Source organism: Micropterus dolomieu, linkage group LG12, assembly GCF_021292245.1.
Source record: "Micropterus dolomieu isolate WLL.071019.BEF.003 ecotype Adirondacks linkage group LG12, ASM2129224v1, whole genome shotgun sequence".
NCBI classification, from domain to species: Eukaryota; Metazoa; Chordata; class Actinopteri; order Centrarchiformes; family Centrarchidae; genus Micropterus; species Micropterus dolomieu.
The window spans coordinates 38,889,803-38,897,314 of NC_060161.1; the positions used below are offsets into that span (position 1 = coordinate 38,889,803).

The window sequence follows — 7,512 nt, forward strand, 5'->3', positions numbered from 1 at the left end:
CTACCACATCTTTTCCTTCCCTTCGCCTCTCTATTAATGTGCTTGGACACAGAGCTCTGTGAACAGCCAGCCTCTTTAGCAATGACCTTTTGTGTCTTACCCTCCTTGTGCAAGGTGTCAATGGTTGTCTTTTGGACAGCTGTCAAGTCAGCAGTCTTCCCCATGAGTGTGTAGCCTACAGAACTAGACTGAGAGACCATTTAAAGGCCTTTGCAGGTGTTCTGAGTTAATTAGCTGATTAGAGTGTGGCACCAGGTGTCTTCAATATCGAACCTTTTCACAATATTCTAATTTTCTGAGACACTGATTTTGGGGTTTTCATTAGTTGTCAGTTATAATCATCAAAATTAAAAGGAATGAACACTTGAAATATATCAGTCTGTGTGGAATGAATGTATACATTATACAAGTTTCACGTTTTGAATGGAATTACTGAAATAAATCAACTTTTTGTTGATATTCTAATTATATGACCAGCACCTGTATTTTTTTTGTTTTGTTTTTATTGTAAATACTATATTTTATAAATGCAAATGTAAATGCTCTGTATTTGTATAGTACCTTTCTAGTCTTTTCGATTACTCAAAGTTCTTTTACTCTACATCACATTCACCATTCACACACATTCATACACTGAGCCTAAGTGATCAAACAGAAACAGACACACATTGATACACTGGTTTTCATTGCCTTATTATCAATGTGCTCAACACTCACTTAGAAATGAAGCACATGAGTGTTTTCTCTGTTGCTTGCATCAGCCACTATTCTGCTAAAAATCTGGGGACACCGGGTCTGATTCAGTCCTGTGCGCCTCCAAGCCTCTCTCTGACTACAGCGACATCACGGCAGCTAACGACTTGCAGTCCACTAACACAACAACCGGCGGAGCGATTTGTTCACTAGCCTCTAGTGATGCAGCCATGAGCTGCCAATTAACGCTATATGAGATCCGTTCTGCCACTGTTTACTTCGTAACGTTCAATTTAGATTTATTGTGGTTTTACCAATATTCATGTACACTGCTTCTCCACCGTGTCAGTTGCTGTAACTAGTGTGACCCACATAATATACACTGCAACAAAATGGGGACAACAACATAGAGGAAGAGCCATCCACTAACTTACAGTAAAGTTACTTATTGCTGTAAAAAGTGTCATGAAGTGGGACACAATCTCATTATAATATTCAGTCCAGCTCACTAACCGTTTTGTTATCATCAAATACATTTGGCTGGCTCAGCCTCCGGGGAAAGATAAACTGATAGTAAAGATAGTTATTGCAGTGGGAGTTTACCTGAGTTTCCAGCATGTTGTGTGAAGTGTCTGTCTGTCTATAGATGCTGTCACTCTGCCTGTGTGAAAAGCCATGCCGTTTCTGCGTTTATTGTGAGATTTCTGTATGAAAGTGGTTTTGTTTTGGATTAAGCTTGCTCATGACTTCAAGTGAGCACGCATACGAGCACACACATGGTTGCATCTTAAAACCGCATCGCTAGAGGCTGCTGAAAACTACATAATGCCCCTTTAAAAGCTTGTCTATAAAGATGTGTGTAGGTGTTTTCTAAAAATTTCCCAAGAATCCAAAGCTCCCAAGGCTAAAGGGAATTCCAGAGCCTTGGAGCCACCACACAGGAAGCACGATCACCTCTTGTCTTAAAATGTGTTCTGGGAACATTTAAAAGGTCTCAGCCTCAAAAGACCTCAGAGAGCTACCAGAGGTGTGTGCTTGTAATAGATCCTGGATATAACAGGGAGCTTGTCAAGGCTCTGTAAAGATTAAATTTTTTAGTACTGTAAAACCAATCAGAAGCAAATGAAGGGCCTTCAGTACAGGAGTGCTTAAGCAGTGTTCTCCTGCTGGTCTTAGTCAAAAGTCCCAATGGGAAACATTTCAGAGTTCCTGCTGCTGTCTGTACAGCTGATGTTGTGCTTTGCTGTCCTCTCAGTCTACCAGATGGAGGTGGAGGAGGGGGTGGAGTCTGTCGAGCTACCCTGCAAAACCAGAGTTCACCTGCCTGAAAATGTCACAGTGGAGTGGAGGGACAGAGACTACAGGAAGGTCCATGTGTATCAGAACGGCTCTGACCAGCCTGAAGAACAGGACGAATATTACAGACACCGAACAGAGATGAAGAGAAACCTGCAGAGACCTGGAGACCTCAGTCTGACCCTGAAATACCCCACAGACAAAGACAGTAACACCTACACCTGCACAGTCTACAGCAGGGAGGGAGACATCCTGATGAAGAAACAAGTGGATCTTGAGGTCAGAGGTCAGTGCTGAAGATACGGGTCAGAGATCAAGGTATGAAGCCTACCAGCTCCTGGTTCAGGTTCAGAAAAGATAGAGGAACGAAAACCACCATCTGATCTTGAACCTGAAAGTGTTTTAGTATTTGAAGCAGCAGCAAGTGGAAATCAGGACCAAAAGTGACCTCTGAGTGAAACCTGAGTGTGAACTTCCTGGACTGTAACAAACTGCACGTGAACATAATCCAGGCAGGAAAGATGTTTCCTTCTAAACATGTTTGTCAGAAACATTTAGTTAATGTTACAGCTCATATGTAGGAGACAGCTTTTATATTCAGGGATCAATATCTGTAAACATCAATCAGAGAGAGGTCATTCCAGTTTCTGTCCCCTAAAGCCAAACAGTTCATCTAAAAGTGAGCCATGGATCCTTAGAGATTTCTCTCTTCCAGGTCACATTCTGTTCTCGAAGACTAAAGGATTTCTCCTGAAAAAACAACAGCTGTACTCATTTCTGCAGTTTGTTTGGAAAACGTTTCAGAGTGTTAAAACTTCCATCTGACAATAAAACTAATGATTGTAGAGACACCAAAGACAACACTGTCTCTGTTAGATGGAACAATGGGACATATTTCAGAGTTCCTGCTGCTGTCTGTACAGCTGATGTTGTGCTTTGTTGTCCTCTCAGTCTACCAGGTGGAGGTGGATTCAGAGGTGGAGTCTGTCCTGCTGCCCTGCAAAACCACAGTTCACCTGCCTGAAGACGTCACAGTGGAGTGGACGGACAGAGATGATAATGTGGTCCACATGTATCAGAACGGCTCTGACCAGCCTGAAGAACAGGACGAATATTACAGACACCGAACAGAGATGAAGAGAAACCTGCAGAGACCTGGAGACCTCAGTCTGACCCTGAATCACCCCACAGACAGAGACAGTAAGACGTACACCTGCACCGTCTACAGGGAGAGAGACATCCTGATGAAGAAAAAAGTGAATCTCAAAGTCAGAGGTCAGTGCTGTAGATACAGGCCAGAGGTCAGAGTTGTCGATACAAGTCAGAGGTCAGAGCTGTAGATACAGGTCAGAAGTCAGAGCTGTAGATACAGGTCAGAGGTCAGAGCTGTAGATACAGGTCAGAGCTGTAGATACAGGTCAGAAGTCAGAGCTGTAGATACAGGTCAGAGGTCAGAGCTGTAGATACAGGTCAGAGGTCAGAGCTGTAGATGTTTGGCTCATATCTGATCATGAAACAATAATTACTGATCAGCATTCACAATATATCAATCAAAAGAGGAAATGACATCATAACAGGAAACAAGAATAATCCAGGAGATCATTTACATGGATGGAAAGAATTAGATCAATAAGTTGTTAATTTCCAGCATTGATCAAGAAGGAAGTCCTGAGTGGTTATTAGTTAATTAGTTTTGTTAGTAGAAAACACATATTAGTTTCAACAAAACACTCAGAAAGAATTAGAAACCCCCCCAAAAAACCTTGGTGCGCATCATAATTTTTACAATATTCCTCATCCCTGGTTTTTTATACATGGTTAAAAAACATTTATCAATGCCAAGAGACATCTTTAGAGGAAAGAAATACAGTAGAAAGCATCTGCACTGTGGGTAAAGCAGGGTAGTATCACCGGGTCGTTAGAAACCCGTATGGTCCTAACATTTGCATACAGCAGTTGAAGGTAGGTGAGAACAGAAAGCAAGCAAAGGTTGGTTAGAAAAGAAGAAGAGAAAGGGCCATTTAATGCATGCTGGATGTGCCGTCTTGTTCCTAGAGGTGACAAAGAAACACAGAAACACAAACTTCAAATCAAGTGATATAGCTGCCCACACTGACTCCATTTACAACACGAGAAACAGAATTAAAGTTAGAAAGATAGAGTTGTTTAGAAGTCTGAAACAAAAAGAGCAAGAAGGAAAGAATGAAAGAATAAATGAATGAAAGAATAAGTAAATAAATGCAGAAATATAAGAAAGAGTATACTAATACTAACTCGTATACTAAAAAATAAATACATACATTTGCTTTTGCCTTTTCCTTACAAAACCTATTGTCATTGCTATTCCCATAAGAGACTTATTGTCAATGCCATTCCCTTAAGAGACTTGTCATTGCTTTTCCTTAGCAAACTCAACCTGTCAATCAATGTGTTTTGGCCCACCCACTAAGTCAAGTCTGAGCAGCCAATGACTGATACGTTTGTATCAATATGCTGTGCACATTACTGTATTATGATGATTGACTGTATAAAAAATAACACCAATTGATTTCTGAACAGCTGTTTTGAAGGAGCTGAGATTCCTGATTTCTGAAACCATACACTATGGCTACCAAGCTAATATACTACTCTGCGTTGCTAGTAATGGAGGTAGCTAATCGGCTAAACCCCCCAGAGGCAAGTCGACATTTGTGGTTGGTAGCCGGTGGCCGTATCATTACCAGCTTGACGTTACACTGGTGGTAAGTTAACTTGAAACTACTCAACAAAACTTTAAAAAACAATCTGTTATTGAGAGTATACTACAAAATGTTAAAATGCATATAATACATGTCAAATGAACAATCTGAAGCAAATCAATGAACCTGAATTTAGATTTTCACATAGGCTGACTATTGTTACGAGTCGTTTAATTGGATGCCACTTGATTATAACGTTACTTGTCACAACTTAATAAACTAGTACTAGATTGCATATGATAGTAGCTATTTAGCTTGCAAACCATTAGACATAACTGTTAACTTTTATTGCCTAACAGTTTATGTTAAAGATTGTAATTCCCCACACTTAGCTTTGACTTAAGTGTTAATGCAATAGACAGCGCTGTGCAAGATTTTTGTCTTGAATATGACAGTTGACACACAAAGGCACTTTCAAATTCGTTACAACACATTTCTTTCAGTAGTCAGTTGTTGTGGAGGTCATGGCCACCTATGAAGCCTCCACCCTGTCTGCTATACACAGCTTAAACTGCTAAATACTTGTCTTGGCTACTTGACATATGATGATTTTCCATGGTCTGTCTTTAAAGGACAACACACAAAGTTATTTAAAGATTGCCACACATTTTGAGGTTTTGCTTCTTTGTTAAATTTTCTCCAATATGTGACCTAATAGTGTTGTCAACATATACCTCAGCCATCTTTAATGGTTAACTATATATTTTCCATTACCTGAAGCATTTATTACACATTTATTTTCCTCCCATATTCACAGTGTGGATCAGATGCCCCACCTGGTGCCCAGAGAGCTGCACAGACCTTGGATGCATCTTCAGTGTGGCATGGACTGATGTAGAAAAGGCCTTCCCTTCTGTTAACTTTTACAGTTAATGTTAGTTTTAAATAATGTCCACATTTGTGTTTCATGGCCATTTAAAAATATTGTTTATGGTTCACATTGCAATAAATTCCATATATATTTGCACTGCTTCTGTCTCTATGACTGACTGAACTCTTGCTTAGAGAGTTACATCTAGTGTAAATAGAAAAGTGAAAATACTCAAAAATCTAACCAAAAATTGTTCATGTTTCACATAAAATGTTGCCAATTATGCAGTATATTTCTTTGTTTGCAGAAGTATTTCCACATTCTAACTTATACTTAAAGACAAGATAAGGACTCCGCTAACGTGAATGGGGGTAAAATTGTAAACGCTCGGCTGGTGTAGCCTTTTCAAATGTTACCGACCAAATGGATCACATTCTGATAGTCATTTTGCTTGGGTTGCAAGAGTCAAATATATTGATTCACTGTGTTACAGCCGCCGTTTTGGCAGCTAGTAAATGTTATTTCAAAGCACAGGCACTTCCTGTTGGCTCAGAGGCATTGCGAGGCTACCCAGCCGACCAATCACAGAGCTTATGGTCGGCGTCGACTCCACGTGTAGTTACATTTTTGAGGAGGTGCACGTCAGGCGACGGCGTAGCCTCTGCGTAGCCTACGACGTCAATTTGACACAGAAGTATAAATTGAACTTAAGCCACACAAGACCTTCTCAGGGGTCACAATAAATTACACCTCCTTGGGGTTTCAGAACTATTCAGTGTCCAGATGATTCTTTGTTTTCCACACAGTGCAACTTCTCAGTGAATGTCACATTTGTCTCTTAAAGAAAGGTTATATACTGGTTTTATTTGGACATCAGCTTTTCATTTTGAACTTTCTAGCATATGAGCAAAATGTTAACTTATGAATACCATCATAACATTTTCATTTACAGCTGTTTACTGTCATTTTGTTAAAAGTTTAGATCACATTATTTTGAGTTAACATAGTAAACTGATCATTGAACAATGTGAACAATGTTTAGTCTGATTCCCAATACACAAGCAACAGTTTAACAAATTAAAACCATATTTTGCATTCATGAAAACATTAATATTAAAAGGTTACAAATGTAACCGTTGTTTTGTATGACTAGAAATAATGTGTTTTAACAGTAATTATAATGATAGAGCCTATGGATGGGAACCTAGTGTCATAATTTTAAATCAGTATTCATATATTGTGGAGTAAAAGTAAAAACAAAAGGTTAAGCAAAGCAGCAAGGAGCACAAGCTGGAAGCTGGGACTTTTATATCGTGTAGACACAGGTGCTCCACATCTGGACGGATTCTGCAATCAGCTCCCCTGTTAATTAATTAATCTGTTGTTCATCAGGTTAGAAACAGCTGATGTGCAACAGGGAATGCAATTTGCTTTGCTGGTTGATTATCTGTAATTTAGCTTTTTCTGTTTAGTATAATTATTTTCCTTTTTAAATCTCCATGAATGTATTGATAAGATCACTTTAAAATATCACGCTTGCTAGACTCAGCCACTATTTGCAGTAGCACATAAAGCCAATACAATATGATTATTCCTAAAGCATCTATGAACATAATGTTCACAACGCAAACAATTATTGTGGCAGTAACACGGGAGCAGCTCGTTGTTGAAGCAGGGTAAGCCTACATACAGAGGAAGCTGTGTGTCATGCGTAATGCCCAACAGGACTGTTTTGTCTACCCAGATTTTCTCTCTCTATCTGTGCATCTCAAAAATTATAGTTTGCTGAATAAATAACAGCTGGTAACTGCTGAGTCAAAGCCAAGATTAGTTTTACAGCTCATTTCGGTTAATGAAGCCTAATGCAGATTACATACTGGTTAACCCTACCTAACGTTACCTAACAGTTACCTAAATGCGGTGCACCATCAACTCTTTGATTACTTTTCTTCCAAAGTTGTATCACATTAAATG

General features: G+C 39.4%; 2 protein-coding genes across 3 annotated transcripts in view; one reads left to right on the forward strand and one right to left on the reverse strand.

Annotated features, from left to right (window-relative positions):
- Nucleotides 1-7,512, reverse strand: part of LOC123980185 (zinc finger protein 260-like) — a 672,464-nt gene that overhangs the window by 664,452 nt on the left and 500 nt on the right. The window lies entirely within an intron of this gene.
- LOC123980179 (zinc finger protein 271-like) overlaps nt 1-7,512 on the forward strand; it is a 342,908-nt gene that overhangs the window by 279,289 nt on the left and 56,107 nt on the right. The window lies entirely within an intron of this gene.